At 36.1% G+C, this 17,024-nt stretch overlaps 1 long non-coding RNA gene across 1 annotated transcript; it reads right to left on the reverse strand.

The window, feature by feature from the left end:
* Positions 1-144: 144 nt before the first annotated feature.
* LOC127839322 (uncharacterized) lies at positions 145-2,390 on the reverse strand. Its single transcript, XR_008030288.1, has 4 exons — positions 2,282-2,390; positions 1,673-1,786; positions 1,263-1,421; positions 145-1,109 (listed from the first exon to the last, which is right to left on the reverse strand). It is a non-coding gene; the product is annotated as an uncharacterized LOC127839322 (long non-coding RNA).
* Positions 2,391-17,024: the final 14,634 nt, after the last annotated feature.

The raw sequence follows: 17,024 nt of genomic DNA on the forward strand, positions 1-17,024 counted from the left end.
ATATGCATTGGACTTTCTTAGTTTTACCTAATATTTCCCAAAAAAAACTAAAATTTCTATTAACAAAATTATTTATTCAGAAGTCATACAATCAAAACAAATTAACAAACATGATTAAAAAGATGTATATACAATTTTTATGTAAAGGCCACACACCTTATTTGGCATAGTAAATTTAAGTATGAATGACATATTTTATCTATGCCAATTAGAATATATCTGGTGGTCACAAGGTAGAAATCCATCTTTTTTGCACTTTACAACTTAAAAATAATCGCGTTTGTCGAAATGGATGTGTACGTCTGGAAATCCTACTTTCGGTTTTAAAAGCAGTACTGTTTGAAAAAAAAATAACTTGCTATTAAACTAGGCTATAGATTTAATTTTATTATGCCAACTAGAATATATCTGGTGGTAACAAGGTAGAAAGCCATCTTTTTTTGCGCTTTAAAAAGTTAAAAATAATCGTGTTTAATATAGAAATCCTTCTTTCAGTTTTAAAAGCAGTTATTCCTGTTTGAAAATAATAAATTACTTGCTAACTAGACTATAGATTTAAGGAAAATTTTGCACACTTTCAAATTGCATCTATATGAACATGTACTTTATTTCAAGGTGTGTAGCTTTAAGTACTCTTTAAGCATTAATCTGTAACTAAATCAATGCTTATATCAAGATAATTATCAAAAACTTTATACAAAGCCAAAAAATGTACAAATATTACATGAACAGCCAATGGTTTTTCATTAGCCTACATGTAGTATGATGTACACGAACAACAAATGTTCATATAAATGGTATGTATGTTAAACACCAGGACATGGTATAATTGTGTCTTGGAAAAGAGTGAGCAATGAGCAAACTGTCCAAATTTGATTAATTATCCCAAACAGAGAAACCAGAATGACCTGATCAAATATGTGAAAACTTTTAATCTTGTTAATTGCACGTTCCACTTGAATTCGCTTCAACAGATGTGGTTTGTCCTTCCAGCAGTCGAATAGTGTAGGGATGGCTCCTGGTTTTAGATACCTCCGCTTAGCAAATCCAGATTCATCAAGACAGTCACGTTCAAAATGGAGAAAACAGACAACCGTATTGTGACTTATCTGAAAGAAAAAAAAAGAATAAATAAATATGTGTGCTTTTTTTGAATCACATCAACACTATTTTTCTGACATGAAAATGTATAGTACTTTACATGTTTTATTTTTCTTTATACAAAATCATTTAAAGTTTTACTGAAACCACTAACAACTGACCTTAAAATGTCTGTCTTCATCTCTTCGTATTTTATTCAACCAAACAGCTTGAACTGGATCATCTTCAGCTGGAAATGCATGATAGCTGGGCTTTCCATGGCCTTCTAACAATCCTTAGCCAGTGGTGTGACATTTGGGCACACAGCAGATCCTGTTAGACTGAAATTTTATGAAGATCAACTAATAATATTAAAAAAATCAAGTGAATAACAACTTTACCAATTATTTTGGATCATTAAAATCAGTATAACAAAGTCCACAAACGTGGTTAACAAATAATAAGATGTGTTTTTATCCTATTGGTTAAGAATTTCATTTTATTTGTATTGATATTAATTATTATATGTCTATAAATGTTTTATTCCCAAATGTTATTTAAACAAATCAATTGACTAAACAATTTAATTTACCTTCAACTTCTTCTCGAGTGATACAGTAATGTCTTGAATCTGTTTTCCATCCGGTTTTGAGTCGAATACTGGTGTTGCTGTGTAAAACTGGACAGCATAGTCGTGGTCATTAATCTGTTGAACAAAATTCTGTTTCATAACATTCATGATAACTGATTCATTGTACTTTACACATTAATACACATTAGGCCGGGTATAGCTTAGTACAAGCTCTAATCAAACAAATAGCTTTTTAACAAACCATATGTTGCATTGGATGCCGTTGGCTTTCAATTTAAAAAAATGGTCAATTGGTACAAAAGCACGGTATGACTAAGACCAGTACGAGTGTCCTTTAGTTGCTTCAAAATATAAATGCCAACGAGTGTTCATACTTTGACGAATACGAAATGTCCTTAGATAAAACAAGTCAATATTTCCACCTATTTAATCTATATCAACATTTCTGAACAGGATTTATTTCAGTAAAAAATCCTTCGTTTGAACGTTTCGTCCTCGCGAAAACATATAACAGACAAAAACAATACCGCTGCTTTATCAGCATTATAAACCGAATATCAAAATTGCATAAGAAAATAATAAATTATTAATAATAAGGTCAGTACAAACCTTTTCGTTCATATTTTAAGTCCATTTACACCGTTGAAAACACACATTGTCAAACAGACATCTCATTGTTTGCTTACAGTCGATAATCGGGTATCCCCGGATGACGTCATTCAGGGGAGGTAATTATAATCAGTTAATAACTGAAAGGGTGTATATGTGGTAGGGATAGTACTTAGGGCCTATGATATACAACCATAAAAATACATGGATAATAGATTTGTTGTTTGCATTTATTTGTTAATATAAAAACACGTGTATTTTTTATAAGATATTAATTAACGTTGTCACCACACGGCATCCATTAAATTTAAATAAAAATGTCCGATTGTAGTAAAATGGATTTTAAAATGTCTACATAAAAATAAAGCTTCATTATATTTATTAACCTGACTGAAAAAAATTGTCAGCCGCCCAAGTGTTCCGTTCGTGCCGGAACCCGAGATTGAACCGATGCCTTAAGATGATTGTTGCGTAAACAACTTCAGTCTAACGCTCTCTCAACTGAGCTATTCCGGCTGACATTCACTTATGTACTGCTATTTGGTGAAGTTGTGTATAGCGATCGTTATTATATGTCTATTAATAAACTAATACATTGTACGTTTTCGTACCACTACGCCTTTCAATAAACTTGCTTGCGCGATAGGTCGTCAAATATCGTACTACATTGATTCTCCACTAAATAAGCAATTTAGAAAAACCACAAAATAAATATAGTTTGATTATGTTTTGTTTTTATACAAAACCAGAAAGTTTCGCGTGTTATCCAGTCCCTGTGATCTTTCCCCTGTGCTCAGTTGTGGATCAGTTATTAATTAAAACAATTAGCTTTGCATTATTGGCAATAAATGTTGTAATAAATGTAATAGGCACAAATGCAGTACTTATTTACACTAATTTACACAAAAATCACCGCAAAACGATTGAATAACTTGGACGATTGAATAACTTGGAGAGTTCTGTTGTTGTCATTATATTTTGTGATACTACGAGGGCTGCTTATATGAAATATAAAATACATCGCTAATAGACCAGTTTCACATTAATACCACTTTTGCTATTTTAAGATATCACGTGACGCGTCGAATTTCAGAACGAGGCTGAACGTGTATAGATCTTTGGCGGAGGATATCGATAATTATAAATCAGTTGATCGTTATTAATAACGTTCGGGATTTTCATGAGCACTGACACTGGTTACAATTACGGCAAACATATGCATATATGCATGTGTTGTTAAGTCAATAAATTGATGAGGGGTTACAAAATGAACATTCTTACACCTTAGTACCACTAGTAGTGTATACGTGTATATACATTTTATTTAATCTTTATTAGAATTAAAGATACCCATGATCATCGGAGAAAATGTGGTCTGAAGAATAAACATTGATAATTGCACAAAACAAAGGTATACATTAGTTGTATACTACAAAACGTAATTATATAAATTAAATACTCAAAGGTATGTTTGTTGGTCTGTAATATTTTTCATGAATGATCAAACATGTAGAATGTGTTTTGACTCAATAATAAGAAAAAGCAATTGAAAAAGCAAAGCACATGACACTATTTAAATGTTATGTCATTTTTCTATTAACTTGAATTAATGTTCGTTTACAGTGAACGACAATTTTGAAGAATTCTTTTTACAGGTGAACACAACGAACGTGGAGCAAACTGAACTGTCTGTGCATGAACATTGAATTCTCTTTAAACGGGATTATAAGTGATATGTCACTTGATGTCATAAATCTATTTTGTCTGTAATTTTCGGAAACATTATTTAACCCCATTGTGGTCAACGAAAATGCTTGTTTTAATTTTGTTCTTTCATACACTAACGAACACTCTTTATAAGACTAGTACGTAATAACAAAGTTTTATTTCAGCGATACCCGCTAAATAGGTTCCGTGTTGAGAATGAAATTTTATAAATATTTCAACTGTATATGTATTAAGCACTTAATTATGTATCCGAACATTCTTAAACAAGGATAATCGTTCCTGCGCTAATTTTGACAAGGCGCACATTCGTTTCTACGTTGTTTTAACTACCCGGACATTCATTCCCACGCTATTTTGACATCCCGGACAATCGTTCCAACATTATTTTGCCAGACCATATATTTGCTACTACATAGTTTTCACGCCTCGATTTCAGCAAGGTTTCGCAAAGTATAGATCTCAGTGTATGTCGCTTTATTCGAAGAGTTTTAACGGTATGATTATCATGATCACGATATAGTCTTACAACAGTATAAAGTATTACACAAAATATGAGAAAAAAATAAATATACAAAAACAATATATTATAACGACACATTAAAATACCGGATAAATGCCCAGAGTGTCATATTATTTTGATAAAATGTGCTAATAATGACCGGGATAGCAATTATTCAGGAACGAATCTCCGGGCTGTCCAAATAATGAAGGGACGAATGTCTGGGCTGTCACAATTATGTAGAAACCATTATCCGCATTGTAAAAATAAAGAATGTTCAGGTTGTCAAAAAACATAGGAACGAATGTTTGCCTGTGTGAAAAATAGGCTAGGACGAATGTACTGTATTATTATGATTAAACTGGATAATATCTATACAGTACTAGTTTGAGTATTTGGCGTTACATTAGTCATAGAAAGGACTAAGCAAAGACACACACACACACACACACATATATATAAATCTAGTAATACAATATTAAAACACTGCCTTATGAAACAATTTCTAAACAACTCAGTTAAGCATAATATGATTCAAACCGCATAAAGAACACACATGTATTTTTCTTCATTAAATATCAAGTGGATATGTTGCTGAACCGGGATATAGAAACAATGACAACATCGCCAAAAACATTCAAAAGAGGGTCGTCGTGTGCTATTTGTTAGGAACGTTTTGGGTTTTTTGCTGCAGCGAACATGTTGATGGTGAGTTTTCAAGTTTTTTAAGTGAAGGGTGTTCCTGTTTAAGTTTCTGTTAACAAGAAGGACCCAGTAGATTCACTATATTACTATATTAGTCTTGCCCTTTCTTGTCGTATATTGTGTATGGCGATTTTTACAGCCACACTAGGTTGCGAACATACATGAACAGACCTTATAAGCAGAGTGTATTACATCTAATCATTGTGCTTATGATATGTTTTACAAATCGAATCATAACCAGTCAACATAGGCGAAAACAATGTTTCGAAAACTAAAGTGCAAAATCATCGTCGGATACCCACGTTCGACTCATTTTGCTCCGCTCTTAAACAAAAACATTTTTTCGCTTGAATGGTTCTTTCCCGATTGTTTATTTACATATAAGTATGTGTTTCAAACTCTTATTTAATATTTTACTGATCCCGATGTATGTTATCTGCACGCAGAGAGCGAGCATGCTTTCATGATGCATAATTTTAGCGTTGCTATTTAATGTAGCGTGAAGTAAGTCATGTATAATGGAACTACTTTCAGTTAATCATCAATCAATATGCCGACTTTATCAGATGACTCGTCATAATTTGGCACGTTTTTGGTGACCCTCACCTTTGCCATTCACTATTTTGCCTATAAAATAAGAACGAACGGTACAGATTTGTTTATGACAAACATATTTTAAATCTGAGCATTTAAAAAAAACAACAGGCGTTACAAAATTATGTATACACAGTTTTCATAAGACGATGTGAGTGAGGTTGTCATCGTTCGAAATGTTCTTTAACAAATTCCATTACGAAGGATCATCATGTAAGATTGGATATCTGGACTTCTTATCGAGATCATATCAGTTGTTCCAAATATACGTAGACATAAGTTAAAGATGTTAATTATTTTACGTTGCATTTTCTTAATGTATACCTCATACTATATAGATTTGTAACAGGGTATCACTTTTCGTACTCGTGTTACATATCGTATTTATTATTAAATATAAAACTATATTGTGTTGTGTTGTTTTATTGTTGTACCAATTTCAAAATATCGTTAACTTTAAATGTAAATCACGACTTGTCTATGAGTTTATAACGGTAGTTATTTTAATACTTATTGTACTCGTTGATTAGTTGTTTACTAGTATTCGATTTATTCGTTAAGGTCGTTTTGCTCTAGGTTAGATAGGTTCAGTTCATCTAATCCATGCAGTTGCACGTTTATAATTTGTCTAATACTCAGATCACTCATCCCTTTTCCCGTGCAATGATATGTTTAATGTCGATCTCGTGAATCGTATGATTGCTAAAGTCATTCGATTCTTCACATTCAAAGAGTATACATCTCTTTGTTGTATATTAATGATATTTATTACCATTAATAAATATATTACAGGTAACTATGTTTTAGTATTTTCACTATGTTTCGTTGCTAAATTGTTTTTTGTATTGTGTGTATTGTTAGTATTGTTTATATTTTAAGGATCACCGTCGGATCATGCATTACTTGTATTTGTGTATTGCTATATTTATATATATTCGATTCTTAACATTCAAAGAGTATACATCTCTTTGTTGTATATTAATGATATTTATTACCATTAATAAATATATTACAGCCAAACGAGTTTATCCTCCACGATAGAACCACACGGAAACCTTCCGGCAACATTGGCGCCCAACAAGTCGTCGTGGAAAACAGGAAAACAACGTTTGAAGTAAATCGTTCAACGTTGAATCGTCGAGCACAGCATTTTGCTCAAATTGGCCAAACTACGACTTTGCTATTTGACATAGCACAGACAAGTTCGGGAGTAATTCCCGAAGTCACGATCGAATGAACTTGGAGGGTTTCGTGACAACACGAGTTTACTGAACGTTCCATGGTCGGTTGTTTTTTTTTTACGGAGAAATCATTCCGGGAAAATCACGGTGCACGCATTAACTATTACGTACGTACTTCAACGTCAGGATTCTGCATTCTACGTTACCAGGACTGGATTCGCCGTTCTCTCTGGATAATGCATTGACACTCGTATAGTTGGACTTATTACATAGTGTATAAGACTAAGTATATTGTTTTGGTTTATTCTTTGCTGATCCGACGGATTTTGGTGATTGTATTTTTCAGTTTATATTTGTTTGCATCAATTTGTATATTATTTGCAATTTTGCGTAAAAACTATTACTAAGTTGACCATCGAAATTATATAGAATCCTTCGATTTCAATTTTACGAATTTTGGCATATTGGTCACGGGTTATCTTGGTGTTAATTTCAGACGCAACTGCGAAACTGTTTATTAAGACGTATTTGGTATACTTGCTTCATTGTTTACATTTTAAGCTAAGTTGGAAAAGAACAAATATTTAACTTGTCTCGTTCACTAACCGATGTATTGACACCGTTTTACTTAAGCACGCAATAATCAGTACAATCGGTGTAATCCAGTAGAGCATACCTTCAAATTCTACCAATAGACAGACTATTATTATTGTGTTATTCCTAATTAATTATCATTCAGATTTATATCCTTTACATCTGTCCAGATAGTCACAGTATCGGGTTTGATTTTAAGTATTGTAAACAAGTATTTCATATTTCTGTGGACGTTATAGCATCGACAGAAATATTTACCAAATATTCTTATACCAAAATTGTACATGAAACCATGCATTGTAATGCATTACGTGTATAATACACTGTATTTGTATTATACACATTGGTAATTCGTCGTGATTTTCCGCATTTTGCACGCGAGAGTGACGCGCGTATCGCACTATAAAATCGTTAATTTCGCTTGCTGGTAATTGTAGCGGAATAAGCGCGGTTGATGGATTTTAGACTATCACGCGGGAGAACTGAGTTCGATTCAATTTGGAAACTTCCAAATAAATTGAAATAAATTGACCACATTACAAATAAATTGAAAGAAAATTAGCAAACTGAGTGCGTTTGAAAATAAAATAAAATTAAATTAATCAGTGTTTCTCAAAGCTGGCAAACGGAAGTGCAATTCAGGGGAGATAATGTGTGTAGATTACGAGCAAGGGCAGTGAATTAATTATACTGCTTCATTTGAATGTTTGAAAGAACAATTTTTTCATGTTGCAACCAACTTCATACGAAACTTGAGGTGATCGTGAGGTTTCTGTGATAATATAGTGCTTAAAGGAGATAGTGTTGTCTTAAAAGAATAGTATTTATTGATAGTAGTGCTAGTTGTTGATTAGTATAAAAAGGCCTCTACATGAGTACATAGATATATGTATTCAGTATATATAGTAGACAGGTTAGGCTCGCACGATGAGTTTAGAACAGTTTAGAAATGTGAGTGAAAGAGAGGAGAGAATGCAGAGGAGAAATATAGAAAAAGAGATGGAAGAAATAAGGCACGGTAGACAATATATCCAGGAGAGGAATCGTACTCGCCTGAATGCATCGGTTCATGAATGTGAGTCCCCATTACGAACACAGGAGCGAATTACGAGTAGTTCCAGACAACAACGTGTTTCGTTTTATGTTCCATTACACGAGGGAGAGAATCTTGAAGATGTGGACATATTTCTTAAAGAAGCACGTATGGAACAACGGGAAAGAATCAATAGCCTTGGATCAAATGTCGGTGACCTCGTAACAGTTGATGAGTACGTTTATGACACCGAACAAACGAAAAACAAGACGTTGAACAGAGCAAGTCTGCACCACAACAGGAGACGGAAACAGACAGCAGATACGGGTGTCCCGCACACCTTATCCGTAACAGGGAAGAAAATGTACACACAGAAAGGGAATTAGAATTACGACGACGGCTTCTGGAGCTAGAGGATCGCGAAAGCAAACATCGGGAAAGAGAAGAGCATATGTATGAATATTGGAAACGGAAAGAGTTTGACTTACAGCAAAAGGAACGAGAGATGACACATAAATTTGAAAGCAAAGAAGAGCGACTATTATCTCAAGAAATGAAGTTAAGAGATATGGAAATCTCATTATCAGAGAGGATGCAGAAGTTTGAATGCAAACTGGAGATGCGAGAGAATCGTATAACGGACGGCTTTTGGAAGAATTAACGAAATGAGACAGTGGGCATTGCATCTGTGATTGAAAAGTGCAGTAAAGAGAAAATTGACCAGCTTCAGCGGAAGATCAAAGCTCTTCAAAAAGAAAAAGCATCATAAGAACCCAGATTACCAGATGCTGACGTTTTAAGCTACGGCAAAACGCTTATAAGAAAAGACTTCGAAATAAGAGATTCTTCAGAAATAAAATTGAACATTTCGTCATTCTCAGGAGAGGTACCAGTCAAACAAGGCCTTCGCAGAGCACTTAAAGGGCAAGCCAAGAAAAAGATGCTTCATATGCGTGCTGATGCGACGGTTGATGAAATCATGACAGAACTTGAAGACAATTTCGGAAATATCGCCAGTAACGACACATTACTATCTCGTTTTCTCAGTGCAGAACAGGAAACTGGCGAGTCCGTTACACAGTGGGGTTTACGACTCGAAGGAATGCTCCTTCAAGTAGCCAGAAAGACCAAAATTGATGACGAAGAGAGGCGGTCCATGCTAAAGAAAAGGTTTTGGAGAGGCCTCAAGAGCGAAGAATTGAGAAATGCCACCAGGGTTCACTTAGAAAATAACGTAACATATGAGGAACTACGAAATAAGGTACGCGAAGAGGAATTCGAGGTGAAGCTACTAAAGGACAAGGATAACAGACATAAGATAGGGAAAGTGAGTCAGCTTGCTGTTGAGACAGATGCATGTCAAAGTAACGAATTACTGCAACAGCTAATGAAGAAAATTGAGAGTCTCGATCGAAAGTTGGAAGACTTGAAAAAGGAAGGACATACAGGTCGGCAGATTGGCAATGATAGAGCTGTAAATACCACAGGTGAATACCGACAAAGAGGGTTTCAGAGAGGTGGATACAGGAGACGCCCCAATTATTATCAGAATAACCGAAATAATGATCATACTGCAAACTCCGATAAATTGATGACGAATCAACCAGCATCAAAGGAACATTTAAACTAACAAACGTCGCCATTGAGGGTCGAATAGACGACGTTTCCGGTTCTGACCCAAAACCACGAAAATGCAATTTATTTAATAGGCTTATCGGTTGTTCCAACGAATCCGATATTTGTATAAATGGCTTACGTACACGGGCTTTGATTGACAGTGGAGCCATCGTTACGACTATAAGTCAAAACTGTTATGAACAAATGGATCCAAAGCCATTTCTCTTTAGCTTAGAAGATTTACAGCTGTCAATTACAGGAGCTAACGGAACCGAACTTGTGTATATGGGATACATCGAAGCAGCCATATCAGTTCCAAACATAAGTGAAGAAACATTTGACGTACCTGTTTTGGTAGTGCCCAATACGGAGTACAATATCAATGTGCCAGTCATCATCGGTACCAATGTGATACGACAACTTCACTCACTGCCATTAGTAAACTTATCTGAGGAATGGAAAGCAGCTGTAATGGCTACGTCTCTGGCGACGAACATAGGCTTGGTGGTTTCTACGAACAGATCCACTGTAGAACTACCACCGTACGAAACTATGACAATATCCGGTTTCGTTCGAAAATCAACACAGGATTCGGCCGCTGTTACTGAGCCATCAGAGAAGGCGTCAAGTCGAATTGGTGTATGTCCGCGTGTTGTCCGCCACGACAGCCGAGGAAACACTGCCAGAGTTCCGGTGCGCATTTTCAACTTGTCAGACAAACCCATTAAAATTGTCCCTAAAACCGTTCTCTGTGAATTGCAACCTGCAAAGGTACTGCGCTCATGGACACCAGATACCGCAGAGACACCATTAAACGCAAAGTGTGCACCACAACAAACAAACAAACAAGAAAGAGATAGGTTCTGCGAAAGTCTGAAAATTGATATTAAATATTTAATACCGGAACAACAAGAGCAACTCAAATCCATGTTGTTTGAAATAAGGGATTTTTTTTCGTCAGGGTCGTTAGATCTGGGTAATACCGATCTCGTTCGCCACAAAATACGGCTAAGTGATAACGAACCATTTAAAGAACCTTACAGGCGCGTACCGCCTGGACTCATAAATGATGTTCGTGAGCATGTGCAGGAAATGTTGGACATCGGCGCTATTCAGCCATCATCCAGCCCGTACTCATCCAACGAGGTCATTGTCCAGAAGAAAGACGGAATAAAGACGGAACTATACGCTTCTGCATTGATTACAGGAAGCTGAATAGCCGTACCCACAAGGATGCGTATGCCATTCGCCGCATTGACGACACCATTCAGCTCCTTTCCGGTTCCCGTTACTTCACTAAACTTGACTTGAAGGCGGGGTACTGGCAAGTAGAGATGGCGGAAGAAGACAAAGAAAAAAAACGCTTTCCAAGTAGGCAGTTAAGGCTTCCTTCAATGTAACCGGATGCCATTCGGCCTCTGCAATGCCCCGGCTACATTCCAACGATTAATGGAGCGCTGTATGGGCGAATTAAACCTAAAAGAATGCCTCATATACCTTGATGACATCATTGTTTTCAGTCATGATTTTTCAGAGGCTGTTCAAAGACTTAAAGCAGTTTTAAAACGTTTAAAAGACCATAAGCTCAAACTAAAAGCCTCCAAGTGTGAATTTATGAAACCGGAAGTGATATATCAAGGTCATTTGGTGTCAAAAGACGGTATCAAAACCGACCCAAGTAAGATCGAAGCGATACTTAAATGGAAAATACCGACATATATCAAAGAGGTTCGAAGTTTTTTAGGATTCGCCGGTTATTTTCGAAAGTTTCTTAAAAACTTTTCCCAGATAGCCCGGCCCCTCAACGACTTCCTGATCGGCACATCCGGAAACCAGTCAATTGCAAAGAAAAAATTTACATGGGGTGAAGCACAACAGATTGCTTTCGATACTCTAGTTCACCAATTGTCAACAGCCCCAGTTCTGGCGTATGCCGATTATTCGAAACCGTTTAAGTTGCATACGGACGCATCTTCGCACGGTCTTAGTGCAGTGTTGTATCAAGAACACGACGGCGTGAAGAGAGTGGTTGCCTTTTCAAGCCGCAGTCTAAAACCATCAGAGAGGAATTATCATGCAAGTAAGCTGGAGTTTCTTGCTCTTAAATGGGCAATCACCGATAAATTCCATGATTACTTGTATGGTATCCCATTTGAGGTCTACACGGACAATAATCCACTGACATTTGTTCAAAGTTCTGCCAAACTAGACGCATGCGGTCATAGATGGGTCGCCGCACTAGCTAACTACGACTTCAAAATACATTACAGTTCCGGAAAATCGAATATCGAGGCCGATGTCCTTTCTAGGTTGGATCCGGATGTTGTACAAGCTGTCCTGGTAACACATTCAACCCCTATACATTCAAGCCCTCTTGTCGCTCAGACCAATGTCAACGATGCATGCAACACACCGGAAGTTCTGAAATCCGACGACTGGATAAACGGCCAAAATGCGGACCCAACAATTTCACAGGTCAATACACTTATTGTTCTGAACTGGCGACCTAATCAGAGTAACGTCCGTCAACTTCCGACGAAAGTTAAAAAGTATGTCCGCGTGCTGAAGTATCTATTCATTGATAACGGGATTCTAATGCATAAAACAACATTACATGAACAAACCGTACCACAGGTTGTTTTGCCAGAATCGGCCAGATTGCATGTTTTTAAAGCATTGCATGATGATATGGGACACCAGGGTCGAGATAGGACTATATCTCTATTCAGCGAAAGATTTTATTGGCCTGGAATGTCAAGTGACATAACGAAATGGATACGAGAATGCGACAGATGTATTTGGAGTAAAACTGCCCCTACTTTTGCCACGGGTCTAGTAAATATAACCTCGACGGCACCTATGCAACTTGTGTGTGTTGACTTTCTTTCACTGGAAGCATCAAAGGGAGGTTATGAGAATATACTCGTAATCACTGATCATTTTACGAGATATGCTCAAGCTATTCCAATAAGGAATCAAACAGCTCGCACCACGGCCAAAGCTCTGTTCGACAACTATTTCGTACATTACGGGTTTCCTGAGAAATTGCACAGCGATCGCGGTCAGAACTTTATGTCGCGCGTGATCAGAACGCTTTGTGCGATAACAAGTATAAAGAAAACGCGCACGACTGCTTACCATCCGCAGGGCAATGGTCAGTGCGAACGATTCAACGGTACACTGTTACAGATGTTGCGCACACTGGACAATGAAAAAAGGCAGACTGGAAATCTGCAGTACCAGCACTGGTACATGCGAATAACGTGACTCGGAATGAGTGCACTGGCTACTCACCATATGAGTTAATGTTTTGACGCGCCCCTCGACTTACGATCGATGCAGTACTGGGTTTGAAACGACAAGGTGTTGGAGGCTCAGTACCGTCAACATATGTTAAAGAGCTCAAACAACACTTAGGGGATGCTTATAAAACAGCCAGTCGTGTATCGCAAGAACGTGGAAAGAAAGCAAAACAACAGTATGACAGAAAAGTACGTGAAACTGTTATTCACGTGGGCGACAGAGTCCTACTTCGCAATTACGGGTTAAAAGGAACTCACAAAATCGCCGATATATGGGCAGAACATGCATATACTGTGATCGGCCAACCTGACCCGTCGATTCCGATGTTCCGGATCCAGCACGAAAGTGATAAGAATATCATCAAGACAGTTCACCGGAACCAATTATTACCAATCCGCCAACTGCCGCTATACGTAACGTCTACATCCGAATCGGAGTCTACGAACTCCGTCCGAATCGGAGACGACAAACACGCACAAAACATCAGATGCAGAATCCGATAGATCGCGTTTGGACCAGGCGTCAGCACGCAGTACGTTGAGGTGTAATGGTCGATCGAAGTCGGTGTACGTTCCACCACACAAGCGAAAGCCTGGAGAACCAGGGTTGTTACCGCGCAAAACAAAGCGCGCAACAACAACCCCAGCGTGGATGCGCACTGGAGATGACCTAGTGTAAAGTCTATTATCTCCATTAAATCGTGAAAATATGTTATACATATTTATTTGTTTTAAATAAATTACAAGGTGTATATTCATGATGTTTTATTCATTATTAAGTATGCTAGTGTATATTATGTGTGTGCTATAATTACACGTTAAATATGCATTATTGTCTACAGTTGTCTGTTTTTAATATGATCGGAGTTGCGTTTTTCGACGTTTCGAATGTTAGAGATCCTCTTTAGACGATTTAACGCGTTCATAATGTATTACTGATAATTGCGCGAGTTTTGTTTAAAATTTAATTGAAGCATATGTCGAGGACGACATCAAAATCGGAGGACGGTAATATGTTACAGATCGTATTAATTATAAAATATATAACTATTTTGTGTTGTGTTGTTTTATTGTTGTACCAATTTCTAAATATCGTTAACTTTAAATGTAAATCACGACTTGTCTATGAGTTTATAACGGTAGTTATTTTAATACTTATTGTACTCGTTGATTAGTTGTTTACTAGTACTCGATTTATTCGTTAAGGTCGTTTTGCTCTAGGTTAGATAGGTTCAGCTCATCTAATCCATACAGTTGCACGTTTATAATTTGTCTAATACTCAGATCACTCATCCCTTTTCCCGTGCACTGATATGTTTAATGTCGATCTCGTGAATCGTATGATTGCTAAAGTCATTCGATTCTTTACATTCAAAGAGTATACATCTCTTTGTTGTATATTAATGATATTTGTTACCATTAATAAATATATTACAGGTAACTATGTTTTAGTATTTTCACTATGTTTTTTGCTAAATTGTATTTTGTATTGTGTGTATTGTTAGTATTGTTTGTATTTTAAGGATCACCGTCCACGATAGAACCATACGGAAACCTTCCGGCAACACTCGCTTATGTCAGCTGATTGTGAAGATTTCAAAATAAAATAATATACCTGTTCAAAGCAATCATATGAACTATGCACTTGCCCCATGAAAATATGTTCTGCAACAATCAAACATATTTGCCATTTTTAAAGTGTTATAAATAACGTTGTGCTGAAAGGGGCTATGGTGTTACGACTAAACTCCGAGGTGATAGCTTCTAGACTGGTGAGATATACGCGTGGAATAATGCAATACAAGCGATTTGACCAAACTAAGCACATCGAAGAAACTAAGGTCTTTACACATGACACGTTTCTTGTGCCAAACTGATTCAGAGTTTTCCTAAAAGTAACCAATAAGCTACCTTGGGAAATGACATGTAAATTTTCAATTTTCTGGGTTGAGATGAAATGCATTTAACAAATAAACAGCTGTATACCTTCTTGCTGCTCAAAGAACGACACGCGAAATAGATAATGGGATATAAAAAAGCTAACCTCGTTCTGATTTAGGGATGAAAATCGTTATACGTTGGGTCTCTAACACATTAATCTCGGTACATTATTCACTTCAACTCTCATAACAACACGATACATTATTAAGACAGCATAACGTGCATGCGATTTGTAAATACGAATATAATCAATTCTTATCAGAACACAACATTCAACCTGGAGAATTATCATTTCTTCACAAACATTTAATTTAAACGAAATCAAATTATTGCACCATTTTAATCGTTTTCATTATAGAGAAATGCATTATATACATACACATATGTTTTAAATGGGTTAATTATTAAGGCAGATCCTTTCCAAATGAGGGCTTGAGTTTTCGGATCCATTTTAGTAATTACAATTCAGTTACAATACTTAGAACGCGTAACAATCAAATCGCGATAAATGCATATACAGATTACTATTAATTTGCAGTTTAAGCGTGATTTATACATTTATGTAAAATTGAAGTGGATTTTTATGTCTTCCATTTTGTACTGGGGGACATATTGTTTTTGCCCTGTCTGTTGGTTTGTTTGTTTGTTGGTTGGTTTGCGTCAAACTTTAACATTTGCCATAACTTTCGCAATATTGACGATACCAACTTGATATTTGGCATGAATGTGTATGTCATGGAGCTGCACATTTTGAGTGGTGAAAGGTCAAGGTTATCTTTCAAGGTCCAATTTTGCAATATTGCAAATAGCAACTTGATATTTTGCATGCATTTGTATCTCATGAAGCTGCACATTTTGAGCGGTGTAAGGTCAAGGTCATTTTTAAAGGTCAAAGGTCAAGGTGTAAGGTCAAATATATGGGGGACATAGTGTTTCACAAACACATTGTTTCTTAATGAGCCAAAATGCAGTTTTAACTCAACTGCACAAGCACGAGATAAATCTTATTATACCATGTTATCCTTTCTTTATAACAAGGTAACATCCGACCAACAGTGAGACAGAAAACACATGTAGTAGACAAGATACACTAATACCCAACAAACGTTCACATGAATAAATCTGAAACGTTAATGACAATCACTTAAGAGTTATCGTAAGCATACAGTCGGACAGAATGTTTTTTTTTCGGATGTAATCTTTACATTTTTTTTTTTTTTGTAATTTACAAAAAAAGTTAAACATATATCTACATTTTCTTCTGTCAATGTTAATTTAGTTCTTAAAGCTAAGTATCGCATATCGGTAGATCGCGTTAAGATTTAAATCTTCTGCAACATTTTGAGGATTTTTTTTTTCAAAAAAGGCTACTATATTAGTAGAGTTATGCTTAACTAACATATTCAGATGATGAATACGATTATTTTAATCATTAAATTGTACAGAAAACAATTTAAGAATTATCGTAAGCATTTTACCACTGCACTCATCGCCAAGATATCGTCAGAATATTATCGCACAAGTAACAATTTAGATTGAAGCATATAAC

The sequence above is a fragment of the Dreissena polymorpha genome, chromosome 7, assembly GCF_020536995.1.
Source record: "Dreissena polymorpha isolate Duluth1 chromosome 7, UMN_Dpol_1.0, whole genome shotgun sequence".
NCBI lineage: Eukaryota > Metazoa > Mollusca > Bivalvia > Myida > Dreissenidae > Dreissena > Dreissena polymorpha.